The sequence below is a fragment of the Strix uralensis genome, chromosome 12 (assembly GCF_047716275.1).
Source record: "Strix uralensis isolate ZFMK-TIS-50842 chromosome 12, bStrUra1, whole genome shotgun sequence".
NCBI lineage: Eukaryota > Metazoa > Chordata > Aves > Strigiformes > Strigidae > Strix > Strix uralensis.
In genome coordinates this window covers 19,247,014-19,267,628 of record NC_133983.1, presented here as the reverse complement: position 1 = coordinate 19,267,628, position 20,615 = coordinate 19,247,014, and the positions used below count along the sequence as shown (strand labels likewise).

At 41.0% G+C, this 20,615-nt stretch overlaps 1 long non-coding RNA gene across 1 annotated transcript in view; it reads left to right on the top strand.

Annotated features, from left to right (window-relative positions):
- The window catches only part of LOC141948923 (uncharacterized), a 229,316-nt gene extending 209,152 nt beyond the window's left edge, over window positions 1-20,164 (top strand). Inside the window, exon 4 of the long non-coding RNA XR_012630594.1 lies at window positions 20,106-20,164. This is a non-coding gene — a long non-coding RNA (uncharacterized LOC141948923). The remainder of the gene's footprint in view (window positions 1-20,105) is intronic.
- The last annotated feature ends 451 nt before the right edge of the window (window positions 20,165-20,615 follow it).

Sequence of the window (20,615 nt, the reverse complement as noted above, 5' to 3'; positions counted from 1 at the left end):
GCTAAGTATCTGTTCTCTCCTTGAAATCTGTGAGACACCTCTTGGAGCAACAGTCCCAAAGAGCTTGGATTTACCATGTAATTTTCCCTTGCTAAATGGCCTAGAACAGCAACGGATATCGCTTCACAAAAGTATAGTTAAAATTAACAATGCAAGATGCTGCCCAAGAATTGCAAATGCTAGACAGGGACCCAGCTGCAACTTCTTATGCTACTCAAAGGATTTCAATGTGCAAGTTAGGTTACTCACATCATTAAGCATTTGCAGGAACATTCTCCATACTTATACATCATCAGCCTTTATAATCTTGTTAGCCCTGACCCCTGGAGCTCTGCTTTGTGTTCAGGTGGCAGGCTCAGTAATTTATCCGATGCAGGCACTTCATGACCCAGTTGTGTGATGTTCCAACTTTTCTATGCTTAGTACAAGCAGTTGCATGCAGCAAAATAGCCAAAAGGTGAAAACAAATGAACTCGTGGTATGCTGGATGCTTTCTGCATCTTGTAGCCAGAGCCAGACTGAGAGGAGCCAAGGACTCTGGTGGGCAGGCTCCAGGTGACCTGAGATCTCCAGGTGGTCTTAGAGTCAGACTTTTCATGCTAAGGTGAAAGCTCACTGGTAGGTTAGAGGGGACCAAAGTATTCTTTGTATCATTTTGGAGCATTTTAGAAGAGTTGTTCCCTTTACTGTTTCAAACACACTACATGTCTGTACTTTTGAGTGTACTTCAGGCCAAACAGAATTGCTATGTATCTTAATTAGAGGATGGAAATAACCAGCAGCTCCATCTTCCGTGGAAATTTCTCATGCAGAACAAAGGCAGATTATAACCGCATGTACTTATTTTCTTGTCATTGCAAACTGCACAGCTTTTTTGACTCAAAAATCACCATTTGGAGAAGGTCTGAGCAAAACTAGGGTTTCAGATCATTTCCCTTTATTCATACTTATAAAGTTTAGTGCTATGAAATAAGGCTGGAATTTTTCAGTCAAATAATTATAGCCACTGACATGAAACTTTGAATTTTCAAAATTTAATTTTTCTTTTATTTGTTTTACCACCTATATGCTTTTATCATTTTTCCATTTTTCTTTTTATCATGGTTTTCTAAAGGCTTGTTCATCACTCTTCTTAGTGTGCATGCATCTGTTGCAGCCGTTCCCAGTGACTTCTGTTTTGGGGGCTATTTACAAAGTTTGACAGATGATATGGGTGTCAAGGTTAAGTGCCACAGACGTGTGGGTGCACTCAGCTCTCACTACATGCAGGGGAGGGTAGAAGGTAACTGCCTTAAATTCCAGTGCTCACAGGGTGACTTGACTAAAAATGTTCCTTTTGATCCTGTAATTTTCCAGAGCTTGTTTTGTGAGAAAGTTATCTGTGACATAAGAAAGAAATCAAATGGAAAAATAAACCTCAAACCTTTTGAAATGATCATTTAGAGTTGCACAAAGATAGGGGAAAGAAAGAATAAAAAGAAAGAAGTAGGAAAATATATTTTTGGTAATTCAGAAGTTAAACATATTGGAAAAAAATTCTTTGTGGAAAAGTTTGGAAAGGTGAAGATTAGTTCTAGCTATGGAGGGTGGAAAGCACCCCAGAGTGTTTGGCACTGGTTTTTTGTTTGTTGTTTTTTTTTTTTTTTTTTTTCATTTTTAACTGGCTGTCACTTGGTTGCATCTCCCTGCTGTACAGTGAGCAGTCCATATCATTACACATGCTCCCTACCTTCCCAACTTTTTGAGCAAAGCATGTGCATGGACATGCCAGTGTTCTTGATTCCCCAAGCAACAGCTGCACAGAACGACAAAAACTTAACACACAGGTAAATTTAGAATCTTTTTTCACCCCAATACCCTCCCTCACTCTGTCATCAGCCAAAGCACAGTTTGATCTTGTAATTGCGGATCTTCCCGGGAGTCCCGTTTTCCTCTTTTAAAACAGAAGATGAGGGTGAGCCATGGAATCAAGCCTGAACTCCATCTCCGACATCTGGATGAATTCAGCAGCAGATACTGTCGTGAGGCCTGCTCCAACGCCCACAGAAAGGGAGTGTTTCCCCTGTGGTCCTGGCCCTTCATAATTGACATCTCTCTGTGTCACGAGTGTGACAAAACTCCCAGAGACAAACACCCTCATTCTTGGATCCAGAAAGTCAGGGTAAATAAACTTGGCATTTTGAGTTCTTGTCTCAAGGAATTGTCAATAATGCCCACTTGTTCTTGAGCCTGTCAAATCCACTGACAAATCAGGGTGAAGACATCTCCCCTTCTTTTTTAAAAGCCAGCAAAGTCCCCTTATTTATTGTTCCCTCAGCTCCATCGTCATCGTAATGTAACACAGCCTTGTTGGAGTCAAGCCTAGTCAGGGTATGTTTGTTTTTAGAAAAAGCTGTTGAGATGTAGGAATTTGTCCTATTGCTAGAACAGAAAGATTCATTTTTATTCCCAGCCCTCGTGGCAACATTTTCCTATCAGGTAACTTCTCGTGCCTGAGTTACCCATCCTAGACAGTGCAGGTAATAACATTTTGCCCCTCTTAACAGACCGTCGGAGCCCAGTGTAACGCGCTGACAGAGGCACCTTTCTCTTGCTCAAGCATTGCGCTTCCCTCTCTGAGAACAGCTGGGGGCTCCTCTGCCAGCGGGGGCTTGAGCTCACTGGATAAAGATACTCCTTTTGTAAGGAGGGGGAAGTATCACTGTTGACTAATATTGTTATTGGCTCTAAACTAGCTAGCTTAACTTGTTAATGTACGTTCATAATTATGCAAGATTCCACTGTAATGAATGGGATTAATTATAAGAACAGGATACATCATAATTAATATAATTAATAGCGTTTTATTTAGGTTGTATGTGGCAAGGCCAGAATGGGAGGGGGGGATAAATGATGGACTCTTTGAAAGGCAAGATGAATTTTAAAGTGGATACCTTGAAACAAAGACAGTCCACGTGGTACCACTGGATTTCATTCACAGGTAGTACTGCAGGCGTAGGAGCGATGACTATCCGCTATGATGTCTTGAAGCAGACATTAGGTATTACAATACAGTGCTACAGAAGTTTCTGCTTTTTTCTGGTGGCAAATGGTTTTCCTGGTTTGCTGAGAAAGGGAAAACTTAATTCACATTCACTGCAGACAGCTTCTTCCTCTGCTTTTGACATTTAACCCTATGCTAAGGGGCCCAGAGCCTGCTAAATCTACAGCCCCCACTGTTAGCACTAACATATCGTATCAAAATTCTTGACTTCTAGCAACCAGGGATTAAAGTGAAACAAAAGTTGGAGAGAATGAGTTTCTCACCATCTCTCCCCTTCCACTATATTCAAGCCACGCTTCCTGCATCCGCTATAAATATTTAAAGCAACAGTAGCCAACGTTTAAAGATTGGGACGGAAGCAGAAATCTAACCGTGTCTGCGTCTTCCTTTGCAGCATGCGGCAGCTCCGCGCAGCACATTCAGCCAGAGGTCGTGTGCATTCTTAATGAGGTCGTCTACCCTCTGCTTACATGAGAAGCAATATGAAACTTCAGTGAGAGTTTTAATTGCTAACCATGGTTTATAGCCTTGGATGAGTTGGAGAAAGCTTTATAATAATGTACATCCAGACTTACTAGGCAATCGTGGTTATAGAAGAGGTTGTAATTAGTAAAAAGGCTGGAAAATGCATCTCTATTTCTACTGCTTACATACAATAAATCCTGATAGTTTCTCAATCTGAAATTTACTTTTATCTCTCTTTTGGGTGCCTGTTACTTCTGGAGTGACAGCTTTTTTTTTTTTTTTTTTTTTTAAAAAAAGAGCAAATACTAGGAAGACAGGGAACTAAAGTCAAAGGATAAATTAAGAACAAATCCAAGTGTTTAAAACCATTGAGTTCCCAACTAATGTTCCCAAACTGATTTACTTTCTCCCCATTTTGGAACCAAATGCTTCTCTTCCTTCTTCTGTATCATGTTAGCTACTTTCTGAGAAGTTATTTTGGGCACAAGGATTTTGCTGAGGAATTTAAGAAGTCCATGACCTCTCCTTTAATTTCTCAACAGCCACTTTAGAGGCAACAAGACTTTTAATTATGTGTACATCACAGCACTGGTTTAGAATAATCTAACAACCTGTCTTCCATGCTCACTGTAGAAGTACTCCCACAGACAAACATGACAGCCCTGTTAAAGTGTTACCTATTTTTGTCTCTACTTGATGTTTTGGGATTCGTTCATTTGAACGTCTTTTACCGAAAAGTGGAAATCATGCAGTGCGGCTTTTTTTTTCTTGTTACTGATCAATGGTTGGGCAGGGAACAGAAGAGTGTACAATGGAGAGAAGCGTGTGTGTATTGCTAAAGAACTGTTCTCATGCATGTGAGAGGTAGTAGAGAGAAAACTACCATTTTCAGAAGTTTTAACCCCCTGTTTATTACTCCACTTAGATTTGAAAGCATTTTGTTTGAGTTCTGGCTTCATGGTATGTGAGGCATGAAACAGGACTGTTCATGCCAAGAGAATGATTACAGCCCGGACTAACTTTCAGGTCTGTGGATTCATAATCCAGATCCTTGTATGAAAGACATTTGGTATCACACTTTTCATCCACACCACATACTTAATAGGTGGCTTATTACTACTTATGAGTGGGTCAGAGGTTTCCCTTGGGCCTTGGAAGGGCTCACATTTGGACAGTGTACAATGTCAAGGTCTTAAAGACTGATCAACATGAAGTCTTGCTCTTGGAAGACTGTGTTGACTTGTATGGTAAACAAGCTTGTTACTGTGATTTTATTCTGGGTAAAGAGGCATCTGTAGTAACTCAATGCAGCCTGAGAGAGGCTCCTTAGGACTTTTGAAGATGACATTTGATTTGCAGCCAGAATAACAGAGTTCCACCTAGACAACGCTCAAGCTTTTTTTGCTAAAGCTCTCTTTGGGAAAAGATTGATTTGAAACATTTCCTGGGGCATTTAGTAACATCTTTAAGAACCTGATTTAACCCCCTGAAAGGTCAATGGGAATTTTTCCTCTGACTTCAGGGTGCTTAAACAAGGCATTTCCTTTCTGTTCCTTAAAAACAAAATCTCAAAATCTTCCTAGCTATTGTTTGTATTATTCTTTCTTCTTTTGTTTCTTCCACCAAACTCCTTTCTGGTATTAGTCTTTTAATCTCCACGGTAAAAAAAAAAAAAGAAAAAAGAATTTGCTGATAAGTGGGGACTGGACAGCAGATACATCAGCTCCGTGATTACCCTACTATATTTGGACATTGAAACTGAGAAGTTGCTGCCAATTGCAACCAGTCCATGGGGACCAGTGAATTCTGTCAATGGATGTTGTTCGATCGCTTTTTTTACTAGCGGCTGTCGCTATCTTTTTGGACCTACTAACACCCAGGTCGATAACTGAAAGGCTATGTGGATACAGAGATTTCCTCCGCTTCCCAAGTTGGTAGTGGAGGTTTTATGTGATAAATCATACGCTATTATGTGATGAATTCGGATCATAATCTAAAGGAGACTTACAGCTGGCGTACTTTTCTCAGCTGCCTACCTGGATTAATTATAGCATATTTCTAATCGATGTTCTTCAAAAAGAAAAGCTGTGAAATAATTCCTCTTAGAAAAATGTTTGACCCTTAGCCCTCAGCTGTCTTTTTATAGGCAAATGTAAATCAGGTGGCATAGCTGGTCTACAGAGAAACCCTCAGATAGGCCAAAGCTGCAGAATCCATCTCTGATTTTGGAGGATTCATCTGAAGTGTTTCATGCCATCCAGATCTGAGGGTTTGGTTAAGCCGCCTATAAAGCCAGGTACATTTAATTCAGGTGAGGATTAGGAGCTTGCTTCAAGTTCAGGAATATTTCTGCATACACACAGACACACATCTCCACAACAAGCTGCTTGTGCAGTTCTGTGGACAAAGCTGATTGAATTAAACCTGAGTCCTTTCATACTGACTGCTACCAGGAGTTAATGAACTGTTGCCTGCAATGTTTAGTGCTGTGTATAATCAGTCACTAATTGTAGAAACAACTGATTTCGGGGAGTTCATGGCAATTATGAAACGCTCGTAATGGCAGAGGTGTAGTGAAACAAAATAAAAAAGAAATGTTTTTTTCTTGAGCAAAATCCAACAACACAGCAGTGAAGTGGCTGGGATTTCAGGGAGAAAACGATAACCTCTTCTTTGACAATCGGAAAGTATTAAATATCTGTCTTTAAAAAAATTCAGTAGTTGTTCCTTTGCAAGCAATGTTAATCTAAAAGTTTGGAGGCAATATTGCTTGTTTTCAGTTTTAAAGGAATTTATGCTTTCAGCTCACCTGATGGCATGTCGAAGTATTAACCTGGCACTGGGCATAGGTGTGGGGGGAAGCGATGTGTTAATTTCCGTTCCTTTATGAATCAATCGATAAACAAACTGTAATGTCACTATAAATCTTAGAAAAATTGCCTGCTAAGAAAATGTGAACATTTTTATGCAGTTCCTGCTTTCAGAAGCTTGAGTAAAGGATAGTCGTGAAATATGCTAAGGCTGAATGCTAAGGTTAAATCAGCAACGTAATCAGTCAGACTGGCTTTGCCTTCAACATGCAGAATTAATATCACTGTAAGATCTCTCTGTCTTAGCCCCGTTGCACACTGACAGCGCCTCAGAAAAGGTGACGAGGCAGCACACGCTACCTGAGCTCTGCTGGTGCCCTCTCTGCTTCTGTTTGATGCAGGTTTATCACACTAACAGGCTAAATCTCCCTAAGCTACAGAGAGCTTTTAAGACAATTATACTGCAGTGTCCCCTTTCTGCAAGAGTCACAGTCATAATCTTGCTAAGCAGCAATGGAAGAGCAAGTTGGGTAATTAATCTGCAGTCTTTACCTTTCATTCATAATGACTTACTTGCTTAAAAAATGTAATGCATCTCCTAGGTGGCTTGCCTTCTTAATGTAAATCCTTGATATGTATATTTTTGATCTTTTTCTTATGGATACAGATAACTACATCTGTGCTCACAGGCCTGGGGGAAGCTGAATGCATGACAGTGTGTACTCAGTATTTCCAGACCTGGGATCATAACTGATTTATGCAATCATGGCAAAAGTGCTCAACACCTTCCTGATGTGCTGAAGTTTTCACAGCCCAGAGAGAAGGGATATATTGGAACTTGTAGGAAAATGGGAGAAGCTTGGGCAAAAACCTTCTCTCTGTTTCTTTACTCCTCACCAACTTGAGCAAATTAGTGTGTGTTCAACCCCAGCATGGAGGAGATGTTGCCATCTGCAGTTTTAAACATAGTTTTCTGTCACTGGAGATGTCGGTGAAAGATACATTATGGTGTTAGATTATCATGGTTAACCCAGTACTGCTTCTTTGCAGTTGGTTGACACATTGCAAAGCTCCTCTCTTCCTGACTACCTGGGCCATAAAACTGTGTGCAATGTCCTACCAGTTAACAGGACTTCAGTTTCTAGTGAATTCTCGCTGAGAGAGGAAATATTGTCTGAAACAAAAAGGTGTGGAGATCCCCACACAAGACAACATGCTTCTGATTCAGTCAACTATATCAGAAGAATTAATTTGTGAATTAATTCAATACTGGGTTAACAGGAGATAACAAGCTAAAACCACTTATCAGTTGGTGGATCCCTGTCAACCTGCTGATCCAGGGACTCATGTCCTATATATTGTTATAAAAATCAGTAAGAAAAAGGAAAGAACTCACAGGAACTGAGAGGTACTGTGCCTGTGCTAGTTGTATAGGCAAGTTCTGTACATGACTACTGACCTTCTGTTGGCAGATCTGGTTTTATTGTATTTTTCAGACGTTTTGGGGAAGAGCTCAGCAGCACTAAGTGCTAGTGAAGCTATTGCAGTTTCTAGTAGCTGATGGTCTGGTGCTCCCAGATTTTAGAGGAGACTGTTTCATACTAATTTTAACAATAAGCTGTATTGAAGAACTTTTTCTCCAGTAGCACTTACAAAAAGGAAGAGAGAAAAGGGAGCAAAGTATTTATATCCTTCAATTAAGTTTGTTTGGCGTCCTTATGGACAGCATCACAAGATGAAACTGGGGCAAGAAATACATCAGGTATATTCTAATGTAATTTTTAAAAGAAAACTCATCGAAATTCCTCATTTTATTCCTTTTTTTCCTTGAAATTACAGCAGGTCCTGATCATTTACAATGTTGGCAGCTCCAGGTGTCAGTTAATATTTTCAAGGCTGCATTTATCCAAACCACCGCTAATAATTTTTAGTAGACTTCCTGTGAAAATGTAATCACTAAAGAAATGCAAAAAAAATCGTGTCTTCTTGGATCTATACCATATAAAACACAGTATTGTTAACACACTAGAACTGTCGGATTAGTTTATGGCTGCTGAAACACTGGCCAACTTGGGTACGGGACCCAGAGCTGTGTGGTGTTCGCTGGGGGGGATTGTGTGTCTGCACTGGGGTGCGGAGGTGCACAGGCTTGTAGGGTAGACAATGGTGGGTGTGGAGACACACTTGAAAGCCGTTTTTCCCCTTTCTTGGGACTCACTTGTGCCTGACTAGCGCTGCGGAGCAGGGTTTGCAGGGGTGAAGGGACTGGAGCCGTGCCTTTGACGTGTGCATGCATTTGCAGCTAGGCTGAGGTCAGAGCAGAAGAATGCTGCTGTAATTATGGCTGCAGGCAAGGGCTAAGCATAATGGGAATCGGGGTCTGGCTCAGCCAAAGATTTCCTGTATGATCCTGGTCAAGTCACTTAATTACTTTTGCCTCATTTCTCAGTTGTACAGTGTATATCCTAAGGCTTCAGTTACCTGCCTTGTCTATTTAAATCAAACTCCCTTTGAAGCCAGGACTGTACAATGAGACTATACTGTTAATTGGAGTCTCTGGGTGATAGTGTAATTGTGTGTAGTATAGTAACAACGTTTCCCTGCAATTTGCATCAGCTTTGCCACTGAATCAGACCTCTGCAATGCTCGCAGTTTCATACTGCTCCTGTTGAATATCAGTGCACAAAACTTAACGCTGACCCATTAAACGTGGGCTAATCTCACTCGAGATTTATCACTGAGTTCACTGAAGTCAAAGGCAGACCTCTCATTATTTTCTGGGGCTGGGGTTTCCCCCTAAATCCCTTCTTACACTGGAGAAATGGAGCGGGAGGCCTGCTACTGTGTCTGCATGTGGTGTCCCTGCATCCCTGGCTGCAGATGCTGTGCGTGGTCTAACGTGGGAACTAGTTGTCCAGCTCGGTTCCACGCAGTTCTTAGGGTTTAGGGTTAGTGGACCTGCGCTCACATGGTGGGAACTGGTTCTGTTACCTAAAGCCTCGAGGTAAGAAGTTAAGAAAAAGTTAAACCAACCCTTGGTTTTTCCCCTTAAGAGTCAGTGTTGTTTTCAAAGCCGCCTTGCAAAATAAATATATAAACAAGTCAAGTTTCATTTGATTTTAAAAGAAACAAGCAGAACACAGAATTAGCAAACTAACCTTTGCCATACAATCTCAGTGACATTTTGAACAGCATTTCATGATTTGGGATGAACTGTCCTGACAGAAATTGCTATTTTGTAACCGTGAATACTGCTGAAATCCAAGCTTATGTAAATATTTTTAAATGGGAGGAACATAGACAACATGTAATGCAAAGTTTAGGCTGATTCTGATGGAGATTGGATCTGCTAGAGTAACTCAGCCGGCTGTGATGGAGTCTATGGTAATTGGGACTGAAGTGAATGGTTAAGAATAGATTGTTTTCATAATTTTGCGTGGTAGCATGCGGTAAGGGAGAAATCCAACCCTGTGTAAAGGGCCTGCATGAATACCATGATTCTCATATATCCCCCTTAAACCCTTCGGAATGGGGCTTAAATGGGAAATTAATCAAAGAAATCAATACAAGGTCAAATGGTGTTTGTTTACCCCTGGACTAGGCAGGAGTGAAAAATTCATTTGCAGTGTAAGTCTATGAAGTTGAGTGGGTTTTGCTGACTTTCAGGATGAATTTGGCTGGGAACCCAAGTGAATAATGAGTAGACACACACATTAAGAAAGCTTATGATTTTTTATGGTTTTTGAGGAAAAGCCTCCATTTTTTCCAACATTAGAAATGCATAGGAGTATTCAGGTTCAAAATTTCCTTTTTATTTTTCAAAATGGGAATATTTAATCCATCAGAGGAACCACAGAATTCCTCATATTTAAATATATTTAAAGTGTGTATGTGTATTTTTTCCTTGCCTCAAAAGGAAGGTGGAGCATGGAAGAAGACCTGGAGAATGAGACAAGGTTTTGCCTCTATGAAATGCCCCATCTCAGTCTGGATGCACACTAAGTAGATTCTTAGCTGTTGCCTGACATCTTGTTTCTGCACCTATTTAAATCAGCAGATTTAAAATCTTTGATGGCATGTGAGCAGTTTAACTCTGGAAATAGTATTCTACAGTTTAATACGGCAAAGGTGGGATCTAAAGCTGCAGATAATCTACAGATGCCATTAATCTATGAATTTGTCTTCATACATCTTTTCCACTGCACAAGAACGTTTATAATAAAGGTTCTTCCATCTCTCTGTGTGTGCATATGTGTGTGCATGCATAAAATATACGTGTAGAAGCATCTAAGAATTTGCCAGGTGCACCTTCTATTAATAGCAGGAGAGAATATACCCCAGCTCGCTTTAGCTAAAGGAGCTGTGAGATACTCCCTGTATAATGGGCTAAATCGTACAAAGGGTATTCATTAATAAAAGTGAAAATCTAAGTGAATCATAAGTCAGTAAAAGAGCTGTGTAGTTCTCTGTCTTACATGTTTATATGTGCACAGACATGTATCTAGACAGTGTGATGGATTTAATTGCAGTGGTAACTTCCTAAGATGAAGCCACGTGCAGAGGGAAAGCAGAGGGTATTTGTTGCTAACTCTGAACTTTGGTTTATGAGGTTTCTGTTACAGTCAATGAGGGGAGGTCAGTGCCACCAGAGGATAAACCAAAGTGCCTGAACAAGTTAGGCTACTGACTTCTTTTCTAGGGGCTATATTAAGTGGTGAAAATATTCTCTGAATTTCAGACATGCTAACATTGGTCCTATTTATATCTGCATCATCTGAAAAGGTAGGATCTGTCTGCTGTAGGATGAGACAGACACATGGCAGTATTTTCATCTGCTAAGTTTGCTAAAACCCTGACTTGACCGAATAAAGTGTTTTAGTAAGCGTGATGGGTTTCAGAGTCTGTAGCTTGGAATTATTCCTTCTCTTCTTTTCAGTTACGCCAATGCATCTAATAAATTAACAAGTAAAGGGATACCTTAATGCCAAACAAGGAGCCACTGCTTCATGCAATCCATTGACATCTGTAGGTGCTTTTGATGTTGTTGGGAGTTTTGCTCTTGTCTTGAACAGGGCTAGGATTTCTCCTGAGGAGAGTGTTGCCACAAACAAGGACAACTTGCCATTAGTAAAAGCATCTAGACTGATTTGTGTGTGTCTGTAGATTTCCTCTCAGCACTTTTTGAATGTCCGAAGAAGTAAAATAAATGCCACTGATGCATTCATGTCCTTTTCAATTTGTGTAACACAAAACAATAGTTTCCACTTCTATTGTGTGATTTATGTTTCCATAACACACAACTGGTGCTTTGACATGCTGTAGAAGAGAATTTGTTGGACACGGTAATACTGATAGAAAAATGTTCTCTCTATTTAGATGTCATGACTGTTTTCTTTTTCAAGTGAAAATTCTAATGTCACATACAAATGTTACCTTTTCCCCTGATTATCTTGTACAAAGCTAATAGTTTTGGAATAGATACAGATTTTTAATGCAATGCTATGGTTCTGGTTTATAGAAAAATGGATCAATTACCAAGGCAGGCTTCAAAGAGGGAGACTGCCCTAAGTTATAAATGGCTCAGTCCCTTAATTCTGTCATAATCCTATTTGATATATAGTTCTCAGTGCTGCTGAATCCTTTTAGGGCTCTTTGATCAAGTGAGTACTTTCAAATGTGATGCCTCCTGTCATCTAACCCCCTAAAAATAACACAACTTGCCATTTAATTTCTGGAAACATTAGTTTTCCCTGCTTTTTTTTTTTTTTTCTTTTTTTTTTTTTGGTATAGAAAACAAAAAGCCTGACTTTTATTTTAGCTAATTTAAGGAGAGAAAGAAGGACTAATGGAAACAAGACTTTTTTTTTTTTTATTTTTTTTTTTTTTATTTATCAGAAGCCCACTTCAATATTCTTGCCTAGGCTGATGGCCTCAGCTCTAGCAGAAACAGGACCAGACCGCTGGTACTTAGGCATCAGCCATTAGATGCTGGTGTTCTAGGCTTCACTGAGGACTTAATTAATTGACAATATCAGATGTGTGAGAGATGCCAGAATGTCAGAGAAAGCTTCTGTTTGCAGCAGTAACAAATGATTTGGCATTTATCTGGGGACACCTTACTGGATGCCTTGAGCTTTAAGAAGCAGATCTCTGTACAGTGCCTCAGGTCTGGCTTTTTTCAGCATCCTGATGAGTCTTTTCCAGATCAGGTCATGGGACTCATTAGATGTGCATGTTTGACATAGATCCTTTTCTTCCTCCCCATTTTTAAAAGAACACCAGGAAATTGTACAGTTACTAAGCCTGAGTTAATATTTTTTATATTATGGTGATGTGGTGCCAGAACTCCTGCTTTTCTGTTGGGCACTATAACTGCTGTAACTGCTAGTCAAAATCCAGCTCTGTAAGGAGGAAAAGTATGCATGCAAATGGAAGGTTTAATATTTGGCATATGAGAAGGTCTTTGTTTTCCTTCTCCTTTGCAACCGCTGCCACTAAGTTGCATTCAGCATTGGTATTTCTCCCTGTAACCGATACGCACCCAGGTAAGCAGATCCATCAACTTAACAAAGGCAACTCAAGAGAGTAAGGGATTGTAGGATCAAATTGTCCAGTGTTGTGCAAGGTTTTCAGCAGTTCCAGTTGGAAATTGGCAGCTCCTGGAGCTACACTTGGCAGTTTCCTGCAGGAGAAGCCTGGTGTGGGGCACCAGAATCACAAGAGGAAAATATAACTCCCACACAGGAATGGCTAGCTCAGCACCTCCTTTTTTGCCCAGCCAGTCATATTTTCCAGGAGATTGTTTATACCCTGGAAAGGGAGAACACTGGAGGAGTGTGCTTGAGGTGAGTCTTGCAGACCTCTCACCAATGTGAAATGCATTTGAACTTTGTACTCTTGGAAACTATGGAGCTGTAGGCTCTGTGGGGAGCCATGGCTCACACCACGCACACCCAGCAGTGGTAGCCTGCAGAATTTGGCTTCTTTTCTTACCTTTGCACCTCAGCTCAAAAGCCAGCCTGTTCTTGGCTTACTACACAAGACTGTGAGCTGTCTTCCTGCAGAAGTTTCCCCTTGAAAAGTAAAGAGGATAGGTTAAAGCTTCAATTTAATTGTAAATACTCTTAAAAGGTAGATTAAATGTCTGTACCTGTCCCTTAGATCAATTAGATTCACATATAGCCTTCCAAATGAAGTGATGAGGGCAGGGCACAACAGCCAACTGCCGTCATGATAGAACTAGGCTGGCTTGTAAAGGGGGTATGCAGTGATGCAGCTGCCTGCGGCCGTAGAGTACTGAATGCTTTCTCCCCTAGAAATAGATTATCCCAACCAGTCCATGTTCCTGTTTCAGACCAGCTCTCCCTCAGCATTTAACAAGTAGAACAGACCATCAGAACAGACATAGTTCTAACCTGTTCAGATGTTATTCTGCTTCTGCCTACAGGTTATTGTATGTTCAGCTGGAAACCTGAGCATTTTGAACTCCTGAACCACCATCTGCTCAATCTATACAGTCTGTTTATCAAAGGGTTTAAGTGCACTGTAAGGTCCAAACCATTTTATGGAGCCCTGCCAGCTGAAATGAAATATTAGTTGCTGTATATTTTGAAAAACTGTCACTTTGTAGGCCAAAAGAGCTTGGAGATCCCAGCTGGTAATCAAAGAGCAGTGTCACATTTTTCATGGTTAGGGGCTCCGTTGCTCTCCAGATTCTTTAGAAACTGAACTGATGAATTAGCCAATCAAATTTAGATCTGAATTAAATCCAAAACGCCATCACTGAAGACCTGTATCACCAACAATAACAACCACTGCAAAAAGTCAAGCCTTGTGAAAATAAACACACAAATAAATCATCTCTGCAGGATGTTTAGCTTCACGTTCAGTAAATCCCTCCTTAGAAAACAAAAGCTAAACACAAGTGTGATCTTGCAAGTACTTCCTTCCTAGGTAGAGATGTCCTAATCTGTCACCATTACGACTGGAAGGGGTTTGCTGTTGATTTATGTGGGTTAAATGCTAGGGCTCCTCTCATTCCCCCCAGTCCACAGGGCAGATCACTGTGGGTAAGACAGAAAGCAGGCTTTAGGAGGCTTCAAGCCTTGGTCTTGTAATGCAATTAGTGACATTTAAGTCTGATTCTGCACCTTACTCAGTGCTCTGGCTAATCCAGTTAAGGTTACGCTCTGAGATGTTGCATGCTACTGGAATGGATTGCTGAACCTTAAGCCTGATCTAGCGTCAAGTGAGAAACATACTCTTTTAGACCTTTTATTGCTCTGGGTCTTGTGCTGGCGGGGTGGCAGCAGTGGCTTTCACCAGCTCTGGACTCACGGGAGCCACGTACAGCTTGTCTGAGGATGGGTCAGGTGTGCATGATTCGAGAGCGTGAACAAGGTAGAGGTGATCACCGTGTAACTGAGGTGCCTTTGGAAGGTGCCTTCCCCAGCATCTTCCCAGTTTGGCAGGCCACGTGTCCCGAAGTAGGCATGTGATGGTGGGTCCTGGGAGGTAAGAATTGGAGTAAACAAGGGAAACTGTAGCGCTCTCTTCTTTTCCTATATGCTGCTTCTTGCCGTGAACTTCTGAGCTAGCCTGAAGTGTGTGATGTCTACTGCTGTGCTTAGCCCTGCTGACCGGAATGTAACTCCTGGTACTTGGCAGGACCTCTGGAAGATCAGGCCCTGGGGTTTGGAAAGAGGGGGAAGGGGAAAGCAGGATTACTCCTGAGACAAGCTCTGAGCACGCAGCTGTCCTAGCTGAGACACTTGCCAGCCTTCTAAAATAAACCCACTCAAGCCACTCTTTTCTGATCAAAGAATGAAGTGGCTTAAGCTGGATAAAGCCTGTGTTGGTGACAGACTTCACTGGTATGGCCAGCTAGTGTGTTTCCTTCATTTAGAAATGGCTTTTAGGGATTTTGACTTAATTCTTCGGGTCTTAAACATAAGTAGAAAATTCTTATAGTTAATCATACATTTTTCTTTTAATTATGGAGTTTGGCAGCTTTAAAATAGAATACCATCTCTGCAGTGTTTCCTGTAAAATGTTCTATTAAAATGTATTGTTCTATCTTGCATTCCCTTTTTCCTGCAGCCTAGTTTAACACAGGGTAGCTAAAGAGACTACAACAGAGAGCAGTTTGCTCGTTACTTTTCAAGGAGAAATTGTTTCAAGTGAATGTATAACCTCCGGAGCCCTGGAACACATCTGATTTCCCCTCACCTCTGCTGTGACTTGTCCCATGACATGGGACTATCGATAATATATGTATCTTCTTACTGTACTGCTCAGTACATTCTCCTGTAGGTAGATCTGGTTAGAAAGCACTTGAAGTTTCCTTACACATCTCCACTTCCCCAAGGGATCAATGTCTTGATGGATCACATTCAAACACATTCAACATCTCACCGAGGGTGTGTGAAAGGACAACAGAATCACTTTCACTCTATCCATATCCATTTCCTACTGCACTCCCTGTTTTACAACTATTGGCATGCCTGGAGGGAACAGCGCTTCTCAAGGTCATAGGAGGTGGAAAATAGTCGCTGTCAAGGTACAGAAACTTTTGAATCAGGATAGCAAAGGCATGACCGTTTTCTAACTCCAAGGAGAACTGAGTGGGATTTGGTGGTGGTAGCAGCGTGTCTGTGTACAGTGGGGTTGTGGCAGGTTGGGGATATTTTAGCCTTTGCAAATAAGGTTAATTGCTTATTTTTAAAAAGGTGATAGTAATCTTTGCGTTTTCAGGCTAAGAATAATTTTCCAAGTTTCTTGACATTGCATTACAGGAGTGAAGGAGAATAAGATTCCAGTGTTACCGCATTTCACCCTCACTTTACAGTGGGATCTGTACCTCTGCCTTATAAAAGTGTAGCGTGGTTTCATGCACTGTACACTTGCTGTTTCAACTAAGTAGAGTTGTTTCATCGGTATTAAAAGGAGATTCTGACAGACCATAGCCTGGGAGTGTCCAGCAGTTAACAGTCACTTGTAAGATGAGTTTTTACTGTGACTCTTGTGGGATTGGGAATTAAACTTGAAGCTTCTACATCTAAGATGAGAGCTCCAGCCTGTCGGTTTCAGAGAAAGAAAGGAAGAAGCACATCACTTCCTTGCAGCCTTGAGATGGAGCATCAAGTCCCCATGAACCTATCCTAGCGGAATCTCTCCCAAGTCAAAATGAGGCATTTTGGATCTGCCAAAAGGAACGTTTGTCAGTGTTAATGCAATTCACTTCAGTTATGTGTGTTTGACAGTGAATACAGACTAGGCAAGTGCATGCAGCATCCCATGAGGCATCCAATTACTGCTGGAACTTTCTACCACAGTTTTTTCTATTTTTTTTTTTTAATAGAAAACCTGATTTATGGAATTTTCTGAGAGGAAATTTCATTATTGTCACAAAAATATTCATCCTTCATTGGGAAAAGCAAATGAAGTATTTTGTTTCCACTTGAACTTCTTGAGTTTGTGGTTTTTAGAACCAAATTATGTTTTGGGTCCCACTGACATATAATCTGTTTCTACCCCGACTGCCAGGGTGTCTTACGGGAGTTGTAGTTTTCCAGTGCTGCATGTACCAGAGCACCAAACTTCATCATCATTAAGCCAACCTTCATTTTCCACAATCTTTAGCTGAACTAGTACTTGTATCACAGGAACCCGCTGACTGTCAGCTGAGTAAGGGGGATCTTTAACTCAGATCTAGTGTCCATATGCCAGAAAGGCCATAATAAACAGGGAACAGCTGATTTTGCTCTGCAAAGACCCGCAGATTTCATAGCCTTGTAAAGGCAGGAACCAGATGTATATTTTAATGAAATTTAATGAATTCAATATAGGCCTGCCAGCAAGGGAGGGAAGCAGAGATGATAGGAACTGAAGTGAGGTATTTGTTCATTTCTTTGCAGAATTTATTGGGTCAAAACCAAGAAATATTTAAGCTGAGCTTTTCAAAGGGGTGTAGGTTCCCAACTCCCACAGACAGTCAGGAGCTGCGGGGCATAATCTCTCTTGATTTTTCTGAAAAATTTAAATGGCCTCAATGGCTTTTTTTTTTCCCCTACTCTTTTTTGTCCTTGAAGTGCTGTGAAACGTGTGTGGTGCTCATATGTGATGGGTAAATCTTTCTTCCCTGAGAAAGGTGGTTCAGATAATGTATAGCATTGTGCATAACATTCTTAAAGTGCCAGTCCTAGAGCATCTCAGATGTTTCCTTAACTTTAGAAATTTGCCAGATGGGGATGTTTATTTTACTCATTTTACAAACTGGAAAATGAAGAGACCGAATAAACTATAAGTAATCACACAACTGGATCAGAAAGATACTCTGGATTTCCCACTAGATTTATTTTTCATGTGTTCTGTTACCATTGGCTCAAATGTATTTTATAGCAGTGATAGCATTCCCATTAGTGCATGACTTGGATGGTGGTAGGTTCCATACAGATTAATAAAGAAGTGGTGTTTCTGCGCAGGCTTCATAGCCTGAGAAGATCACTGCATACTGTATGTGAGGAGAACTGCTTAAAATCAGCCTGCCTCTTCTTGTGTGGAAGGTGACACTTCAACATGTTCGGCTTTGCCCAACTTACACTTTTTTTTTTTTTTTTTTCACTTTGCAAGTGATATTTTGTAAATATTTGTCAATTTGCCAATGTTTGTGCCTTTTGCAGCCTTGAACAAAGCTTGTTACTGTTAGTGAACATATCTGCCTTTCTTGGCATTTTTCCATTTAATTCTTAGGATTCTGTATGTTTTTAACATACTAAAAATAAATTCTTATTGCCGTTAATTCTGTTGACCCTTATATCCTTTTACCTCTCTTATCAGTTTTCTACAAATCTTAGTTTTTCGGTTTTATCTGTAGTTTTCAATTCTCTTCCCCTTTCCACCCCTATTTGTTATCTATTTTATTTATACATACTTAGCATTTATAAATAGCTGCTTTTTCTTCTTCCTCCATTTTACCCACTGGCTCCTTCTTTCCTAATTGTGTCCTTGTGAGGTAATTAGTAATGCTTTCAGTATCAGTCACAACTTTCTTTTTACATTCTTTCTACTACTGTAAGTGGCAAGGTTGGTTTAGCCAATAACTTCACAAAAGCAGCCAGATCCTGGGCAAGTGAAGGACCAGGACAGAAAGAAATCTAAAAATGTCTTTTACATTTGACTCCACTCTTACTCCATCCGAATGCCCTAGGATGGTGACTGACAAATTTCCACTTGTCCTTAGGATGACTGAGGTAGATATAAATAAACCACAACATGTGACCTAGCAAGGAGTGTGAGGGGTTGAAATCCCATCCCAAATAATCAATCCCACTGCAATTTCCTAAGTAAGATTGGAGAAGGGATAAGAGTCAGCTGTACTGAGCAGCAGTGATTAGCCTCATTTACCCCGAATTGCCTAGGAATGATGAGGTTGTATAATTGTCTTAAGTGACCAGCTGAGCAAAAGCATTGGAGGGAGGGGATGGAATGAAGGTCTGGGTTTGTTTCTAGGTGATAGAAAGCAGTTGGCCACAAACTGTGCAACTCTAGAGTTTCTGTTCAAATTGCTACTAGTTCATCGCCTGTTCAGTGCAGAAATTTTGTGAATGGAAGGGGCACCTCTTTGCTCAGCAATTTACTATTTTTTTTTTAAATTTTCTGCCATATTCTTGCAATAGCCATTGGTTTTTGTTCTCAAATGGAGACCTGCAGGTTTCTGTGTTGAGTTCTTGCAAGCAGAATTAAAAGCACTCTTAGGTTAGACTGAGACTAAGAGAAGCAGGGTAACCTCAGCCTCATCTCTAGGATGCTGCTCGCTCACCTTGTGGAAAAGTAACGTATGCTTTGGATTGAGAAACAGACTCGCATTGGCAGCAGAGTAGCAGGTGTGTTGCTCACTACAAATGAGTTCCCCTGGCAGCGCTATGTGGGGATGTGTGCCTACTGCTGATCAGTACTTTGCCTGGCTCGAGCTGATTCTATCAGGCTTTGCTTTTCTGAACACTTAAAATCAATATAAATTAATAAAAAGAAACCTAACAGCCCATAAACAACATTAGCTATGGAGCTGCTAAAATGCAAGCAGTCAAACTATATTTAATCCACTTTCTCACATCAATGCTGTGCAAGGGTGCATATTTAAAATGCTACTATTAAATTAGTAACAGATGTTGCTCAAAGGAAATAATAAATGATTCTTATAGAGAGTTATTTTGGAGGAGGCTTCTTTGGGGCCATCGGAAGAAGTCAGCTGGGCCCTATGTGTGCACCAACCACTCAGTGCAGAGTGACTCTGAACTGTGTGCGTGGTCAGGCCTGACTCCTGCAACCAAGAGTGCTCCTTTGGCAAGACACAGCCAGGCCGGCTGAGCCCTGCAGGTGCTCAGACCAGCGCTGTGCTGGCACCTGGCTGTTCGGGCCACTTTTCAAGTTGTCAGAAAATGGACCGAAGTTCATTATTGCTCTGAGATCCATTTGTTCCCAACTCAGCCCCTGTCTGTGGCTTCAAGATAGCATCTTTGTAGTTCTCTGAAGTTCACTGAGATGTCCGTGCTTCTGGTAAAATAACAGTGTTTAATACTAAATGATATATCCATGTTCTTTGGGAAGCATATCCTCTTGTAGGGCTCATTTCAGTACAGTCCCTACTTCCAGTGTTACAATTTCTTCCTTGCTTTGTGTGCCCGACTTGTCTGGTCTGACATAATTGTCCAGTTTTAATTATTTTATGAGTTCTGGCATAATTTAGTACAGTGCTGAAGTATTTCCTTTCTGCTTCATTTCTGTAGAGACACAGAGTGATCCCCTCTCCAGTCCTAAGACTCAGCCTGGTCACTCAAGTTCCAGGGAGCTTCTGAAAGCACAAGTCTATGCCTCAGTTGCAGCACCCAAAAAGTGAGTAAAAACATGTGTTTCCTTTGTGCCACACAGAAGTAGTGCTACATTTTGGTTTAGACACAGAGTGGAGCATGTGCCCTGCAGCCTCAGTGTCACAGGTCTGGAGATGGCAAGGAAAGGGTGAAGGAAGGCTATGGCTATACTTCATACACCTCTGTGGAGAGCTTCCACAAGCACTAAACTTTGATGCAGAATACTCACAACCTTGCTACCCTGTCCTGCTGCAACTCTGGTGTCTCAAAGGAACCTGAAACCAGTATCTTGACTGGTTAGGACCTCCCTGCACAGAAGAGCTGTATAGAGAACAGGGAGAAGCTGAGAACACCTACTAGGACAGCAGGTTTGAGGTTGGCTTTTGGTTGAAGCAGAGACGAGGCTTTCTCCTCAGTAGGCTACGTTTC